General features: G+C 38.8%; 1 protein-coding gene across 6 annotated transcripts in view; it reads left to right on the top strand.

The window, feature by feature from the left end:
- Positions 1-2692: 2692 nt before the first annotated feature.
- Positions 2693-18810, top strand: part of numb (NUMB endocytic adaptor protein) — a 48146-nt gene continuing 32028 nt past the window's right edge. For all 6 annotated transcript variants that reach the window (XM_059353014.1, XM_059353016.1, XM_059353013.1 and 3 more), the window contains exon 1: positions 2693-2823. The gene's annotated coding sequence lies outside the window, so the exon portion shown is untranslated. The remainder of the gene's footprint in view (positions 2824-18810) is intronic.

Below are 18810 nucleotides of genomic sequence, written 5' to 3'. Positions count from 1 at the left end.
AAAAGGAGTCATAAAGAAGATTGGATTCAAGATAATTAAGAATAAAAGAAAAAGTGTCGCAGAAAAGCAGACAGAGACAGTGTGTGTGTGTGTGTGTGTGTGTGTGTGTGTGTGTGTGTGTGTGTGTGTGTGTGTGTGTATTTGAGAGAGAGAGATTCAGAGCTGCAGAGAGGGAACTCATTGGCATCACAATCATCAGCATAACAGGCTTGACAACTTTGTCAGTTTTTTTTCCTTTTGTTAGTTTTGTAACCTTCCAGGCCACAAAACATGCTACACTGCAGCTTAGTAGGCTTGAAAGCTATGCAAGGAATGCAAGTTAATGCTGATAAACTTGTGGCCTTTTAAAGGGGCCGAGGTTTCATCATCAGGGAGTAGAGGAGGGGGGTAGGGCAAACATGGGAGAAAGGAGACAATGAATGTGAAAAGTCAGAGCAGTTTTTAAATGCAGCAGGTTTGTCATTAACACACGTCACCAGATTAAGACAAGATAAGAGACAATGAGAAGACTACTTTTAATAAACGTGTAAAAAACAGGAAGGGCATTATGACTGTGGTGTTTTCAAATGAGCCTTTAAACTATCTGGTTTCAACAGTTTCTGATTTGCATACCAACTAGATAGAAGAATCAGTCATGTGACTGACAGGTGCTGTGTTGGACACAGATGGTGAAATGTAAACATGCACTACAGTTTTAAATTGCGTCACACCCTTTACTTCACTGCATTTCAGAGGAAAGTTTTGTGCTTTTTACACTCTATTTCATCCTTTCAGTCACAAGTATCCTCTGCATTTCAATGTAATGTACCAAGATTGACTTAATGTTAAATAAAACATTAAATTTGATGCTTTGACAAAGATTAAAATGGCCATACATGCAATTAAAATTAGTTATTCCTTACATATAACATTAGTGTAACAGTAATAATCCAGTATTTATAAAATAAATCAAAGAATATTTCACACTCATGGGAGTCATTTTTCAGCAAGAGTACTTTTACTTTTGATATTTCAAGTACATTTTGTTGATAATATGTTTTTATATGAAGTCAAATATTGAAAGCTCACTAATGTTCCAGATGGTAAAGGTGGAGCTAATTGTATGTACTTTATTTACTGCTACATCTTTATTAATAATCCACTTTTTTAAGGAAAAAAATAGTCGGAAAAAAGTAGTATATTGGCTTTCAAAATGGTGTGAAGTAAAAGTTTGAAAAAAGAAAAAATGAAGAAAGAAACAGAAAAATGAAAAACCCAAGAAAAGTAAAATACCTCAGAATTGTACTTAAATATAAAAAACCTTCAGTGTCGGGTCAGGTTACTTTGAAATATGGCCAGGTGCTGAATACAAACTACATGGCAGGAATAAAGGAATAATGTGACTTTTGTCTTACTTTGACAGGAGAGACTTTGATAAGTAGTTTTAATGTTTTTGTCAGCAGTTCACAGTACAATAATGTGAGTTATTTGTACAGTCTAGAAGGTGATCCATGCCTTGCAGTCTCTTTAAATATAAATGCAGTCCATTCCATTAAGCTACCAGGAACAAATTACTTTTAAGGTCAATATTTAGCATAAAAAACATGATCAATTTAAAATGATACACATTTTTATAATTAAATCACATAACAATATATCAAGTTAAAATTAGCCCTACCTTGACCTTACGGTAAAATGCTGCTAACATACATGCATCAAAATATAATAATATATATAACAATAGTGGAGCTATAAGTTCTGGCTGTAAACTCCATGAGGCCAGTTTCAGTTTGATGATGATATACCAAGTAAAACTGGAGACAAGGTCAAATATATTTAGTATACTGGATGTAACGCTCATATATTATATTTGCAACCTTTGTCCCCATTTGCAACATTTCAAATTCTTTATCGAGCATGATAGTGTTTTGAAAGTTAAAAAAAAAGATTCAAAATCACATTTCATGTTGGATTAAAGGACTAAAACAGACACAAAATGACCAAAAAAATACACAAAATGACTTACAAAGACACAAAATAACTAAAAAATACATAAAATGACCAACATTGTTATGCTAAACACACAAGACACAAATATAATACAGTCACACTAGAATTAAAAAAAACAGTTGGATGACAGGATCACACACAATCACAAGATCACATTTATGTTGGGTTTTCTTTTTTTCTCTTTGGTTCAAAACGTTGATCCAGTATGTCAGAATGAAAAATCAATTATTATTAGGTCATATAGGTGAGGTGAGGTTTAAGTGGTGTATACAGGCAGAATGAAAAGTATTCAAAAATGGACAAAATAGCCCCAGACTCCATAGAGTAAGGGATCTGAATACGTCTTACACCACTACCTGCTTGAGATAACATGCCTGTACTTTCCCAAGTGAAATGAAAAGATCTTGGATAACTTTTAATTGAATGAATAAAGTGACTTTTGTCCCACTTTCACAGTAAGATAACCTGTCAGGAGGGACTTTGATAGGTAGTGCCAATGTTTTTGTCAGCAGGTCAGAGTACAATTATGTGAGTTATTTAATTTGAGGAATTTGTCCAGTCTGGCAGGTGATCTTGCAGTCCGGCTGCTCTGTCATCTATCGATCACCTTCCGATCTGCACGCGCTGGCCAATGGGGTCGCGCGGGGGCGGTCCGTTGCTAAGGAGGAGGTTTGGTTGAGTCTCCGCGGAGCAGCCATTCAGCGGCGGTGGCTGAAGCGATTGGACTGCCAGCGTCTCTCCCGACACTTTCTGTGGAATTTGAATTATTTCGGAGCTGCACGGTTTCGTGGGACACGGGTGACGGCTTTACCGGGGGCATCTTCTGGGTCACAGGTAGGGTTGAGGAGTGTGTGTGTGGTTTTAACTATCCGGTCAACGCTTGTTAGCACGGCGGAGCTAAGCAGCAACTAGCTTGTGTGTGTTTTTCGGATGCGGCACACGCAGCTATGTTAGCACGGCTCTTAGCTTCCCCCGTAGACACCAATTACATGGCTTTTTTAGCTCGCTTGCTAACCTGGCTTGAAAGAAGAAAAGGCAAAATGTAAAAATGAAGGTGTTATACATCCTTTATTGGTGCTGGAAAATGTCTCCACCTGTGCTACCGGGTGAGCTAAGAGGTAATTTAGCAAGCTAGTTAAGTAGCTAACGAACTTACCTGGTTAACTTTAACCCTCTGGGGTCTGAGCCTATTTTGGCCGTTTTTGAATACTTTTGATTTTGCCCTTCATGTAACACATACAAATGTTTACTATACCCATATTTGGTATCCATTTTTCCTTCACCTGTATGAACTGACAATTATTTTTTCACTTTAACCTTTATATATCAACTTTATCAACAGATTGAGCCCAAAAATACACAAAAAATTATGAAATCCGAGTTGAAAATGTATACTATTTACTACAATAAAAACCACAAATATGCTCAATGAACTGTTTTGGAACTTGAAAATGTAAACATAGGATACAAATATGAACATATAAAAAGGTAAAAATTTAAATATAATAAAACCATATTCAAAAAAGTCCAATAAAAACATGTATATTTACAGGCGTTTTTTTCCTTGTTAGCTGCAAGTCGTGCAAAAATTACACAGAGAGCTACACCAACGCTCAAATATTTCTGTACTATCAAATTAAAACTATCATATCTTTGGTTTTACATGATCGAGGGATGTCAATGTTGGATGTTTTTTTTGTTAAACGTCACGTGATCTGATCAGGACGGCACGATCATACGGCAGATGAACGTTACTCAGCAAAATGATGAGACCAACTCGGACTAAAATGTTAGAATAGCAAACAGCTGGCACATCATTCGTCATATAATTTTCAGACTGTCACACGGATCACTTCGTAATATCATCGTTTTAACGTAGGATGGCATGTAATAATTTGCAGTGAAGTTTAATGGCTTAGTAAGTTGTAAACATGTGTCACATATAACATTTACAAACGAAACATATGGTTAGTAATATATGTATTTTTTAAAAAAGCTGCTCAGAGGTACAGTCATGAGACAGGTTGAATGTCCTGAAGATAAACTGTGACTCACAGTCTTCTGAATTTTTCTGAAGTGTGATAATGTGCCCCAGATTCTCTCTTATATGGTTATAATGATATCATAGCTTGTATGGGGGAGTTTACTTCATAGCACAACAACCAGCAGGAGAAAGAGATTTCCATTCTGGTTCTGCCAACCCATCTCCATCCCCTGATCAGATAAACATCAGTGGTCAGATCACCTTCCACATGCAGACTTTACAAAGATAGCCCTCATGATGGATTGTGTTTTAGCCACAGCAAGCAGCACCGCCCATTCGACGGAAACATCCCGCTTATTTAACAGTATTCACGTTTGGATGCTCTCATTAGCCATAATTGTTGAGTCATTACTGTTTTGTTAGTGGAGCAGTGATGAGGTTTGTGCCTTGAATACTGCAAGCTGAGTTATCTATTTTGGCAGCATGTAAAACACTGGTACATGCCACTGTTTTGCACTTTGATGTACAGAGACAATCAAAACTAGAAACAGACCGTTTAATCTTTTGGTTTTACTTTTTCATTAATGACTTATCTGATGTTTGTTTCCTCTAATTGCTTTGGATGATAAACATTTGAAAACAGTCAAAAACTGCATATTATACTATCCCAGAATGTATTAATTTTCCTACCATATATAATGATGAAATGCACACATTTAAACACATTTGCCTTTACAAAGCAAATGTTGCTTGAAAGATCACTGAAATTATCAATCATTAATCAAAATAGTTGCAGATTCATGTTCTGGTTTGTTTTATTGACCAGTTCTCTAATGTCGCATAGTATTCACGAAGATGGTACAAGGGATTTCTAACTATTTGGAAACATGTCTTCTGGGAGGAATGATATCCCTCCCATACAAAGAGATAAAAGTGATTTTTCTCCCCCAAAGTCTGAAGAAGCTCATGGCTTAACTCCTCTCACAGAACGAGGGAGGCAAGATTGGCTATCTGCCACCCAAACCCACTGTGCAAGTCTGTCAGCTGTTTGAGAGAGGAGGAGAATGCAGGAGTGAGTCTCTATCCGAAGCTTTGTGATTCACTCACTTTGTGGGAGAAACTGGCGTTATACTCTCAGCAGTTCGCTCTGCTGTCAAAGGAGAGGCCCTTTCCTTGGCAGTGAGCTGTACATGTGAATGCTGAGTTGTGATGCAACATGGGCAGATAAACTTGCTGTGCGATGACGACGCTATCAAAGGGCTTCACTTTTGTCCCCTGATAGCAGCAAGATAATCAAGCTTCTTGCCGCTTGTGGTGCAACCAGAGTAAGCTTGAGTGTCAGCTTAGCTTTTAGACCTGTTGTAACTGAATAGATATGAGATGACAAGAACAGGTGATATGACTGTGTTTCTGATCTTTTAAAACATCATGGATCAGGATTTCTCCACGTCCATCTTTTGACTGCTCACCTGTCCTGTTTAATTGTCATTATAATCCCTGCTTTTGGCTAGTGGAGGAAGAAGTATTTAGATCCTTTACTTGTTTTAAAGTACTGTGCAATAATGTGAAATTGCTCTTCTTTAAATAAAAGTCCTGTATTCCAAACCATACTTAAGTAAAAGTTTGGAAATATATTCAGCAAAATGCACTTAAACTATCAAAGTAAATACTCATTGTGCAGTAAAATGGTCCTTGTTAGTATTTATGTTTTTTTGGATGACTATTACTGCTGCGTTAATGTGAATGTTGCATTTAACTTTAGCTTTTGCTTATCTGAACTCCTTTATATACTGTTGAGTAGTTTAGTCTACAGAAATGCATCATGTTATATAAGGTCATCATATGTTTGTAGCATGGCTGTCCTGTGAGAACCATGTGTCTCTGAAAAGATAGTAAAATGGCCCTGGTTTTAAATGGTTTATTTAGTGTTATGAGTAGAATTTTTTTTTCAACACAAAGAGGAACACATCATCCTTCAGGTTATCAAAAACATTCAAATTTAAAATGAACACACCTGGAGATTCATGGTGTTCACTGGACAGAAAAGGAATAAGATGTGTAATATTAAAAGTAGCTTAAGCTATCAGATAAATGTGGAGTAGAAAGTACAATATTTCTTTCTTGACATGAGTAGAATAGGAAGTAGCATAAACTAGAAATATTCAAGTAAAGCACAATTTACTCTCATTTGCATATTACTTGAGTAAATGTACTTGTTTACATTCCACCACTGTTTTTGGCTACAGTTGTGTGTGTTTGCTGATGTTGTCATTTATAACATGTGCTATTTGTCAATATCACAGCTTACCAAAGGTGTGGACACACTAAGCATATTTAGACTGATTGAACAAAATGCTCAGGTGTTTGCTTACTCAGTTTGGTTAGTGTAGGAAGGTGAGAAAAGGACAAACTCAGGTTCACTGAGATGCCTGAATATCGGATTCTCATCCAACTTGAGTGTAATGATTCATTAAGAGTGAGAATGTAATCCAAATGTGCATGTTTTAATGATGTTAATGTCAGCAATTATTAGCGTTGCACGAACTAGATTGGTATTTGTTTTGACACTCTCCTCCAAACACTGCCAAACACTAACCTTTTGGGATGATAAGTTACCAAAACACTGTTCAGTAAAATAGCTACTTGGAAGCCTGACTGCACAGCATGACTCAAGATGAATTGTGTAAAATAAAATAAAAAGTCCACCAAAACAAACTTTTCTTCTATGGCTAAGCCTATGGGTGATAGAACATTGTCCCTTCAGGGGACAAATGTTGTGGTAAGCATCATTAACATCTTGTTATGTGTAGGAAATGGTACCTTTGCATCAATAGGAAGAGGGCATACTGTGTGTACTTGTTAGAGCTCCATATTCTGAGCTGATTGGGACTGGATCCAACAGAGACACTCTGAGAAGATTCAACCAGAGGGGAGGTTTTAGAATCAGGATCTCAAATGTGCCGCTGACCCCATTTCAACATAAGTAGCCTAAAATAGGTTCTGTGGAGCCACAGAGTTGGATTGAACTTGTGTGTTTGATGTGTTTGTTGGTAAGCAGTGTTATCCTCTACCACAGAGGGAAATTCTTGCTGTTGGTCTTGACCTTTTCAAATAATGGAATGTCTGTTTCAAAAGCTGATCATAAACAAACCCAGACATACACAAGATGAAGACTAAAGAGCATCATTGGCTATGTTTTAAATTGGGAAAGTGTGGAAACCAGACATGTTTATATTCATTGAATTGTTCTGACTGCCTTTCAACTCTAGTTTCCATGCTGTATGCTTACTTGGTACCACAGCAAACCCCAAAAAACACATTTCATGTCATATTCTTGCATGCTACATCAACCAAAACTGGGTTATATAAAGTAAGTTCATTATATGGTTCGTACAAAATGAAGCGTTGCAAAAATATTTGTACGTAAGTCAGAGAAATTACCCTACAATTGACTTGATTTATGACCTTACTTGCTACCTAAACATTCTCATAATGAGTTTATGTTCTCAAGTGTTAGTTTAAAGTATTCTTCAATACAGCATGATGTATATTTTGTAATTTATGGTCTAATTTAGAGTTAATTTACAATTCTGCTAGCGCTGGTATAAGCTGATGACATAGCATAACATTGCAGCTCTTGATCCATCCTGACTTTGCACTGGTTGCAAAAAACAATACTGCAATGCCAAACTTTTTGTACAATTTATGGTTTGTGCTAAGACTGGAAATATTTGAAAACACTTGAATTTTAATGTAGTGTTTTTTTTTTTTTTTTGTTAAATCTTTTTTATTTCAAAGGACATTCAAACACATTTTCTTTGACTTTTGTTTGTATAGTTTACAAGTCCTTTTTCGATTATTTCCCCATACCACCCCCCCACCCCCCCCCCCCCACACACACACTCACACTCACACACACACACACACACACACAGGGATAATCCAATACATATAACAAATTAGAAATACTATTACCAATAATAAAAAAATAGAAAAAGAGATTAAGTAGAACAGAAAATATATTCATATATCTATACATACACACACACACACACACACACACTCGCGCGCACACCCACCGACACGCACATGCACACACATACACACATACACACCTACACACACACACCCATTGAGAACATAAAAAGTAGGGCTAAGTTATAAAGAAAACAAAGAGAAAAAAAGAAAAAGAAATGTGGAGGGCATTGCTTTCAATCTCAATATGTACATATAATTAACAACCAACATAAGATTTATTATTATTATTATTATTATTATTATTATTATTTAATTATTTTAATGTGGAATACCAGCCTCATGTCAAGGCTTAGAATCTACCTGTTCAAATTTATCAAACCAGAAATTATAGGGCACCAGAGCTCATCAAACAGATAGCCTTTGTTATATTTCTCCAAAGTCATTTTCTCTAAAGGCAAGAAAGAAGATATTTGGTCCACAAAAGTCTTAAAAGATGGTGGTAATGCATTCTTCCAAAATAAAAGTATACATTTCTTTGCAAAATAAGTAATCAAAATGAATATTCTTCTTTTAGACTGATCTAGGACTAAGGCCTTTGTATCATTAAGTAGATATAGACTACTGGTAGGTTCAAACTGTCTATCTAAGACTACTTCAATAAATGAATGGATTGAGCCCCAGAAGTTTTTTAACAGGCTACAATCCCAAAACATATGTGTGAACGTCCCTTCGGCCTTATTACATCTTTGACACACAGCTGTGATGTCTTTTGATATTTTGTGCATTTTTGAAGGGGTTAAGTAGGTTTTGTAGATAAATTTGAAATTTGCTTCTTTGATTTTATTGCTAGTGAAGGGGAAATGAATGTTATTACAAATATTTAACCAAGCATTATCATCAAATATTTTCCCTATATCATTCTCCCATATATTTCTCAACCCCACAAATGATGATGGGCCTTCTTTTGTCATAAGGTTGTAAAATATACTTATTTTCCCTTTTAAAGTTTCTGAAGAAAATAACAACTCCTCTATTTCCGATAAGTCAAACCTTAATTGTCTTTCTTTAATAAATGTCGTGATAAGACTTCTTAGTTGTAAGTACTTAAAGAATAGCTTATCTGGGAGCTCAAACTGTAGCTTTAAATCCATGAATGATTTAATCTTGAGATCCATATTTAACACATCTTTAAATTGTACTATACCAAGATTAGTCCATTGCCTTGTATTAGATAAGGTAATTTGGGATCTAAGGTCTGGATTTAGAAATATAGGTGAGTGAACAGAGGTAACAAAGGATATTCCCATTTTCTTTCTACACTTTTTCCAAGTTTGTAAGGTATTAACGACAGTAAAACACTTATCTATGTTCTTAATTTTTTCAAAATCATATATGAATATGAGGGAGCTAAGGGTCAGCGGTTCGACTATTTTTGACTCAATATTCACCCACAACGATTCTTGTCTCATTGTTGTCCATGAGACTAGGTTCCTTATTTGAGCTGCCCAAAAGTAGTATTGAAGATTTGGTAATCCCAGGCCTCCTAAGGCTTCTGGCTTCATAAGAGTAGAGAGACTAACACGAGGTTTTTTATTACTCCAAATAAATCTCGAGAAAGAGTTATTAATTAGCTTGAAAAAATCAACTGGGAGCGAGCAAGGAAGCATCTGAAAAAGAAAAAGAAATCTTGTGTTAATGTAGTGTTTTTAAGGTTTGAAAAGTGTTTGGATTTTGAATACTTGCTCGTAACGCCTAGAAATTGTAATTGCATTACGTCAATAATAAACCACTACGACTGACTGAATATTTTGCTGTTTAGATAAAGAAATATAATAAGTCGGAGAGAGAATAATTGTTTTTTCCTATCGCACAAAATTAAAAGCCATAATAAACATAAACTTTAGGGCAGCAGCCACGAGTAGTCACAATCACAACAGCAACACTTTATAGCATTTAGTTTGAGGTATTTATTTTTACACAATCGCATAAAAATAACTGTTTATGGTGTAAATTGGCTCGAATTTGCATTTCTACAGACAAATAACCAGTGTTAATGTTTTCGAAGGCAGGCTTCTACTGTGAAGAATAGTTATGTTATTACAGTGCATTTAAACTGTGCAGTATTTGTATCAGTAGGCTGCTTCTTAGTTGCCATATTTGGCCTTGTCAGCACTCATTTTAAGAATGAAAAACAACAGTGGGTGTTGCGTGGTGTTTTACTGCTTTGAACGCTGTTCTTTGAGTGGGACATTTGGGACAATATCTTTAGCTCCTAATTGGGTCCAAGGGGCATTGAGTTCCTCATTCTGCCCTGGCTGTTTTAAAGTGTGGGTGTTAGGGAGGGTTAGGGGTGCGTCACTGTATGCAAGGAGTTGCCTTTCAGGTTTGCGTAGGTATCACTCCTCCCTGGGCATGGTATGGGGCTCAGGGACTCCTTTTGTCTCTCTGGGCCCCTATATAGAGTGATACCTGAGCCTCCTGTGTTGGAACAGCTCATGCTTTATTCAGCCCTCTGATCTCTGCTTTAATTACAAGTGACCCAGGAAGGACTGACTGGTGGAATATCTCACAGGATGGGAACTTTACCAGCTACCAGTGCTAGAGTGTTAGATGTGTTGGACTTTGGCTGAGGTGTGTTTGTCACCTCATGACACTTTAAGAATAAAAACAAAACTCACCCAGCGGTGACAGTTACATTGTATAAGGTATAAAATAGGGAATCAAGTCTTTCTACTCTTAAACTGGCACTGGCAGTGGTTTCAGTTTTGGATTTGGCTTGTGAGTAACACGTTTTCCAGCCCTCTTTGTTCCTCTTGGATCAATACTGTATCAAACAATACTTTTCAAATCCAATATTTAACTATAGAATTATATATCTGTCATAAAATCTGCAGTTTTGTTCATCCAAATGTCAGTATCCTCTAAATAGCATTTGTTACTGAAACATAGACTCATGTTTAAGACATAACCTGCAACTGCATTTGTGGTATGACTTAAAACTTTGTCTGTCGTGACACAAAGGCTTTATAAAACCATGTTGGTGCCTCTCATTTTTCAGTTCCCCTGTATGCACTTAAGTGAACATCTCAGTGTGTTCTTGGTGTAATTTCTCTCTGAAAACTAAATGACGTATGTGTCTGTGTTTATGTCTAATGACTCCCTTTCCATAGCATGTGTCACAGTGATGGCATCCCTCACACACTGTGCAAAATTTCCATCTATTTGGCTGTGCAGACAGTCTGCATGCTGCTTCTTCCTGGCCTTTCCTAGCCCCACCTACTGTCGTCACCCTAGACGTGTGTCAAAGTTGCTGTGGCACCAGTTCCCTGGTAACCACCACAGTGGTTGCTGGGTGATGCAGCGATAAGAACAGTATGACCAAACAAAATGTTCTGAGTTGATTCCCCGTGTCAAAAAGACAGCAAAAAAACGTAATGCTTGCAACTTATGAAACTGTTTATTAAATGTTTATTCTGATATCTATGCATTAACAAAAGCTCACACGGCATCTGAACCAAAACAGCAGATAATTACAGTTTCAAGATCATCCTTAGACAGCACACTGACATACTGCCTGAGCCTGAAACCCTCTCTGCTGCTTTGATTAATGCATATATGTGTCAGAATCTTCAATAATAATTTTAACTTCTCAGCACTAACTAACTTTTAAAAGTAGTTGCCAGGCAAGCGACCGGGCATCAGATTTTGACAAATAACGAAATTAAATGAATAATGAAATAGCCACATGGTAAAGCCTTTTTTTGTATGCCCCATAATTTAACATTAGCCCATGCTCCCAGGTGCAAGGATCAGAATGCAAATCATCATAAATGGTGAAATGAATAGTGATGGTTTACATTGACATCATTTTTTGTGCAGTGGCATCAAAAGTGTGCAGACAGGATTGTGTTGGTAGTTTTTTTGCCATGTTTGCATGCTCTTTGATTATGTATAATTTGCTCAGGCAAAGCTCTCATGCAGTTTATGGTGTGAAGGCAGCATGTTTTGCTGGTGTGTTTGGGATGTGTGGGATTGAATGAAAATTTGTTTAATGTAAAAAAAAAAAGGTTTTGTAGATGTTTTCACTTTGCAAGGCTTCAAAGGAAACACGGCATTGTTAATAACATCAAAACACAAAGCTGAAAATGTTTTTAATTGATATCCATCTTTAATCAAAATGGCCTCAAAAACAAGCTCTCTCCTCAAAGTGTAAGATCTCTAGTTTCTCCGGGCCTCACTGCTTTCAGATCAGACTCTTCTGCTGACTTGTGTTTTACAGGAAAGCTGTATGCCGGCCCATATGGGTCTACTTGGACGGGCACTGGCTGTTGTGTAACTGCAGTTTGTCTGATCCAAAGTCCACTGGCTACTGTGTTTCTGTTAGATAACTGTACAGTATGAGTAGGCAAAAGATTCGGTGATGAGACTGCGTTATTATGAGTTATTTTGTTTTTGCAGCAGTGACTAAAGAGAAATTGTTTTGGATCACTGTATTGTTGACAGTGGAGGGAGGAGCAGCACAGCAGCCAACATTGTAGCCTAATCGATGATGAACGTTCCCCAGCACAAGAAAGATTTCAATTATTAATGAGCTGAATATCATGTTCTGCCTCAAGAAGAGAGGCTAAGTTTTTGTTTATTAATCACTGCTGCCAGCTTGTCTTTGTGTCACACACCAGACTGTTGGTTTGAGAAAGGCGAGAAGGAAAAATGTGTCGGAGAGGTCATGCAGATAGATTTACTTTACTTTGTCAGTCCACATTCCTCTCAGATAATGCAAAGGAAGTTTGGACAGGTAGTTAAGCCCCTTTTTCCTGTGTAGGAAGGGGTTATCAGTGTAGAGGGGTGGTGAGGAGCGTGTTTCCTGTGTGTTGCATCACTGTGCAGCAAGTACTGCCTAAAGCACTGCAGCTTTTTGTTTACCACAGAATAACAGGGACAGGTGTGTGAGCAGCATGTGTGTGCACATTTGTTCTACGTATGTAGCGTATGTTTCATTGCAGATAGAGGGGGGAAAGTGTGTGAAAAATCTGAGACATGTGCAGTAGCAGGTTTACACACTCCCCACAATTGCACCATTCCTCCACCACCAAGCGGTCTGCGGAGAGGGATGTCTGGCTTGTGAGAGCGCCACTGTGCTGAGTCGACAGGAGGGGAACAATTGCCTCGCTGTGCTGCTTGTCCGTTTGGCCGCCTTCATGCAGCATTTCAGCGAGGGGCACCGTCGGCTTTTGGCTCTGTGAGCCTTGTTGACCAGGCCTTTGCCTGCTGGTCACTGACCCGTTGTGCCCACAGTGCCTGCAGCTCGTCAGGCCTCTGAGGGCTGCCGATTATCCCACAGTAATTGGCGCCTGGGCTCTGGCTGATCAAAGGTGCCCAGCTGACTGTAGAGCCCTGGTAATTTTCCATTCTCTGATGCTCTGCAGTCCTTGCCTGTTCGTCTGTCTTACTGCTTGCTTGCCTCTCCAGACCCTGTCTTTGGCCAAGGAGGGAAAAGCTTGACATCTGTTGGCTTTATTATACCTGCTTTTCTCATAAGACATGACAGGACTGTCCTTTCCTTGCCCTTTCAAAAAAAATCTCCTTGTTAAATGAATTTCATGGGTAGAACTCAATCAGTTTCTCAAAATCAATAGATAATGCTAAGGTCACAAGTTCAAGCCCTGTAGCCATTGTGTGTCCTAACACCATGTGACTTAAGTCCCTTTATTACATGCACTGCAACCCTGAACTTATCTAGACGTTACCCAGGGGAGCTGTATGTGAGAATGCAAATGTCCAATTCAGTTGGACCAGATATTGAAAGGACTACCCTGTCAGCTCCCTGGGCGTGTTAATGACGCCTCCTGACTGGCAGGAAACCTAAAGAACACAAGCATCTGAGAGTGAAGAAAAAGCCAATGAAAATGTCTAACTGGAGAGAGGACAAGATTCTGACAGTAAGGGACACTGCTGAATCGTCAGCCAAATTCAAGAAACCACAAGAGACTGATTGTTTATGACCAAATTATGAACCGGCTGTGTGACCGTGATTTCCTCAGTATACCTTTGGTGTCATGTCCTGCCTGCTGCATGCTCTGCTCGGGTGCTACCCAGCACATTAACCAAACAGAGTATATTAAGTAAGTGAGAACACATTTGACACATATTATCTCCTATTATGTGTGCTACATATGTGAAAGGGCAACTTCATATGAGACTTTGGAAAAGCTTCCTTGAGTAAGACGCATGCACCTCAGTCATGTGCCATGCAGATTATGTGTTCATCTGAACTCTGTACTCACTGATTAGTTTCTGTTCTCTACCTCCAGTAGTTGTGGTCAGAGATATCACCTGGGTTAGTTCTTGTTTGGAATATAAACCTGCATACTGATAATAACCCTCATGCTAGCTAAAGGATGGTTAAATGATACTGCCTTACATGCTCATTAAAGGTTGCCCAAGCCCTAAAATGTGAAATGATTTTATTGCCTGCATGAGATCCATCTTTGGCTGCAGAGAAAGGGTTTGATTGGCTGGCTGGCTTCTTGGCTGTGTATGAATGGACATGGTGAAATCACTTCTTATGTTCATATTACAGCCTTCTACTTTTGGACTCTTTTACAAAAGAGTTGTCCAACGTTTTAGGAAAAAAGAAGGCGTCTGCCGTGACTGCTGCTGAATCATTCCTGGCACTGAAATAGAAGTACACCACGGAATAAGTTGCTTGCCATTTAGAGAGCACTGCTTACATAAACATTAGTCTCTATGAGGTTAGAATCATGGTGTTTTTGAAGTGAAACTAATCTCATTGTTATTGACATGAGTTCATAGTCCAGCCTCACACTTTCACAGGTCTTTTCCAGGCTAGTTTTACACACAGAATAACTATTTCTAGTAGAAAATAAATTTCCCTATTCTATGGCCTACAAAATGTCTGCTGTACTTTTCAGGGAGAGTGCTGTGTTCACTAATCTAATTTAACCACACAGCTAACGCAATTTCAGTCATTAAGACTTCCCATAGGTTTAAAGTCTTGTTTCACCCCCGGCCTCCACCATAAATCTGCCGGGTTAATAGCCAGGTAGCACTAGCAGTTTGGCTTAATCAGTTGCGTAACTTGGTATTCTACTGTCATCCTCGGTTTGACAAACAGCCCAACCAGGATACAAAGAGCGGAGTTCAGGTACGTGGAAAGAATTCCTGAAGTGAGCGAGCGGCTCCACAGCTGCACTGAATACTACAGCTCAATACATTCATGCTCACAAGACCAGTTTGGTTGGATGATTCCTGACGTCAATACAACCGCTCTGCATCATGTAGACTCCAATTACTGTTTGACTCAGTTTCTTTTTTTCCCTTTTGAAAGTGAATGAAGAGACTTTAAAAATTGTGTTGTCACTTTTTAGTTTTTGTAATTCATAAAGTTTTGTTCACTTCGCCTGACACAGAAAAGCATCTGTCTAGACAAGTCAATTTATTTATATAGCCCTATATTACAAAATCACAAAATTGCCTCAGGAAGCTTAACAATCAACAACATCCTCTATCCTTTGAACCTTGCTTCTAATAAGAAAAAAACGTGGTTTAAATGAAAGAAATCTTATTACCAGCAACAGAGGAAAGAGTTATGATTTAACCAAAAAATGGCATTCATTTGTGTCTGCAGTGTCAAATTGACATTCAATTGAGATCTAGTTGCACTTTCCAACTCAAACAACCGAACGCCGCTCTCTTCTTTACCGTCTCCTCCTGTTACAGCTGTCAGTTGTTTTAGAAGCGAGGCAGCCGTCTGGCTGCTGCTGCCGCACCGAAGAGCTGCACTGCCACATGGCTGGCCGCAGCACAGCACAGCACAGATATAGGCATTCTGCTGAGGTTTTCTCTTTGAAATGCAGTTACGGGATATTTAGGAGGTGCACCGTCCATCAGCACTGGCTGCTCTTGCTTCAGCTGCCCTGTAATTCTTTTCATTCTTTTAACTCCTCTAAACTATAGGTTAATGTTGTCAAGCACTATCTGATTGCAACCAGGTCACTCAAAAATAATTTTTAAGGTGTAAAGGGGGCCATAGATGTAGTGTGTACAGATTAGACCTACATAGACAATCTATATGACAAAACGATGAACATATATGAAAAAGATGGATGCAGGAGGATGTCAGGCAATCTCCAGGTGTTGCCAAACAGCTAGAGCCTGAGCCACACGACCCTCTCTCCACACAAACGCACAAGAAGCAAACCTGCAGCAACACAGAGGGATTTTCTGTGTGTGTGTCTAGAGTATGTGTGTTTCTGTATTTTTGTTGGCCAGGTCAGACGGGCAGTGTAGCGATCGCATGTCTGTTCACTCAGCAGGAAGTTCCTTTTCCACTCCATCCTCTCGTCACTCCTGCTGCTGGACAAACACTGCTACTGACACACACACACCAATGGCACTGTGTTGACATTAACCAATAGTGTTGTTGGGATGAAAAGCTGTATTATTGACAACACATTGACTCAGCAGCCGGAACCATGGAGTGGGTTCTCTGTGTGATATTGATTCTTCAGAGTATTTTTCCATGTAATCTGTTTTCTGTCTCTCTCCCCACCTTTTTCACTCATCTCCGTCTCTTATTCACTTTCAGCGTTTCATTCACTCTCTTTCGAATCCTTTTCACACTGTCACCTCTTTGTATGTCTCTGTCTATTCTTCTCTGCCTTTAACTCTCTCTGTCACTCGTGTGTGTTGCCCTCTCAGTCTTACTCCTTCTGCGCGCCCATGTTTAGGCATATCAAAGTGACACGCATGTTCTCGAGTGTATATGTGATGCATCGCAAAGTGTCAAAAGTGTGTGTGAATGTCAGAAGCTAGCAGTGCGGCGTTTAAATCCCCAGCAGAATACATTTACCCCGCAGCGATCTGTAGATGTTGATTGGGAGAGCAGTGAAGAGTGACAGGCCTTCATCACTCAGCGAACACTGTGAACACTCATACTGACACCAGTCCTCACTGCAGGGCTTTCCTCGCCTCTTATACACTCAGATAGCTTGCCTAAATGTTTTTTTTTCTGGCCTCATAAATAATCCTTAAACAAACTTTTATGTTTAATGGAAATATTTGCTTGGCGGCTTCTGTCCTGTGACCATGGCTGAAATTGTCCTCATTATTTAGCCACATGGGACTACATTATTTTTAAAGGAGGGAATATATATTTTTTGCCTTCTTCCCTCTTAACCAATCTCTGTTTTCATATTAGCATACAGACATAGATTTATTTGCATCATGTGTAGTGGCACTGAGGCTAACCTACTGCTACTGTAAAATGAGTGTGTGCTCTATAATCTCTGTTTACCAAGACTGGAGATAGTAATTATGATAATGGCTATAACAGCCAGCTTTTAGTCATCGCTAACAGTTGCCAGGATAGCCAACACATAAAAGCATATTGTAAAGGGTATGCAAACCAGCACCGACAGCCGATTTAACTTTCCCTTTAGACATCAGCACCACACATAGGATAGAAAAATTGTCTCTGTGCACTTTAATTCCTCCTGGATTGGCTTTGAAGCTCATTTGGGTAGCTAGTTAATTGGCTCTGATCACTGCATCACTTCTGATTTTTTGTAGTTTTTCTTTGATGCCTAAATGAGAATGGTGATCACGTAACATTTGTCAATTGCCACATTTAATCGATAAATGTTGATATTAACTGAGCATTTGCCTGCGGCTGTAGGACCAGTTACGTTGCTGTGAGTCAGTGCCCTATAATCATAGCTTCTTTAAAGAGGCAAAGTCATTTGGCAGCTGCAGGGCAGACATCCTCTCTGGGTCGCCTTAACTGAAGAGAAGGGAGTAGGATGAGAGGACTATAGGGAGGAGAATAAGCAGAGAGGGGCAAACGGGAGCCTATGACTTCTCACCATTAAATAAACACGTTACAGTCTAAGGAATGAAAGTATTTCAACCTCGCTGTTATTTAATTTGAAGTCTCTCAAGATATTTCACTATTTCGGAAGCTGTAACATAGAATATAAATAATACATTTTTAAATAAAATGTCCCATTGCACGAATGTTCTGCAAGGGTGTACAAGCATTTTTAAGAACTGACACTTTTTTTTAAATATAATTTTCCGTGCAATATAAATTTATGCTTAGAAGTAAAATGGCTTTAAACCGTGGTTTGGATTTCTGCTTAAATTAATAGCGTTTTTACAGTTGGGAGAAGGGAGCTTGTAGTAGGTTGTGTATGTCAGCAGTAATGACTGTGTTTCAACAACCCAGCTATAGGCTGTCACTTGCTCTGATGCAGTTAAATCAGAAATGACAGTGCTGCTGGTGCACAAGAAGAGCTGACTGACTGCTGAGCCCAAAACCAGCAATTGTGCACGACGTTTGCCACAGACTGCCTTTAACACATGGCTCAACTATTGATAAATTCATGGTTTGATATTTTATTTTGCTCCTGTGAGTCAGCAGCTCTTGCAGGAAGTGCGCTCTGGTGCCTGTCTGTTATCATCTCTGTGCCCTGCATGCTAACTGGCTCACACTGGGACAACCAGACCTGTTTAACTTGACAGAAACCGTGTGTCTGATGTGACGCAGTCTAAGCTATTTTTCTTGGGGAAATAGCCTGTCAGTTTGTGGTTTAATCCTCTCCTTGTTGACCATAACAGGGTTTTAGCTTGACATTTACTGTGGTTGGTTGTAAAGTGAATGTTGACACACAACAAAAGATTGTGACAGTCTGTACCTTCCCACTAATCCATGTAGATTCTTCGGTTGCAACCAGTCCCAGTAGGTAAACTGAGCCAGTAATGGTCCACTATCAGTTTGTGGTTAGCAGGGGTTCTGCTGGATTAATTTGCTGTTCTATATGAGTATAGGCACAGTCTGG

This window comes from Centropristis striata, chromosome 16 (assembly GCF_030273125.1).
Source record: "Centropristis striata isolate RG_2023a ecotype Rhode Island chromosome 16, C.striata_1.0, whole genome shotgun sequence".
NCBI classification, from domain to species: domain Eukaryota; kingdom Metazoa; phylum Chordata; class Actinopteri; order Perciformes; family Serranidae; genus Centropristis; species Centropristis striata.
This window is presented reverse-complemented; position numbering and strand designations above follow the sequence as displayed.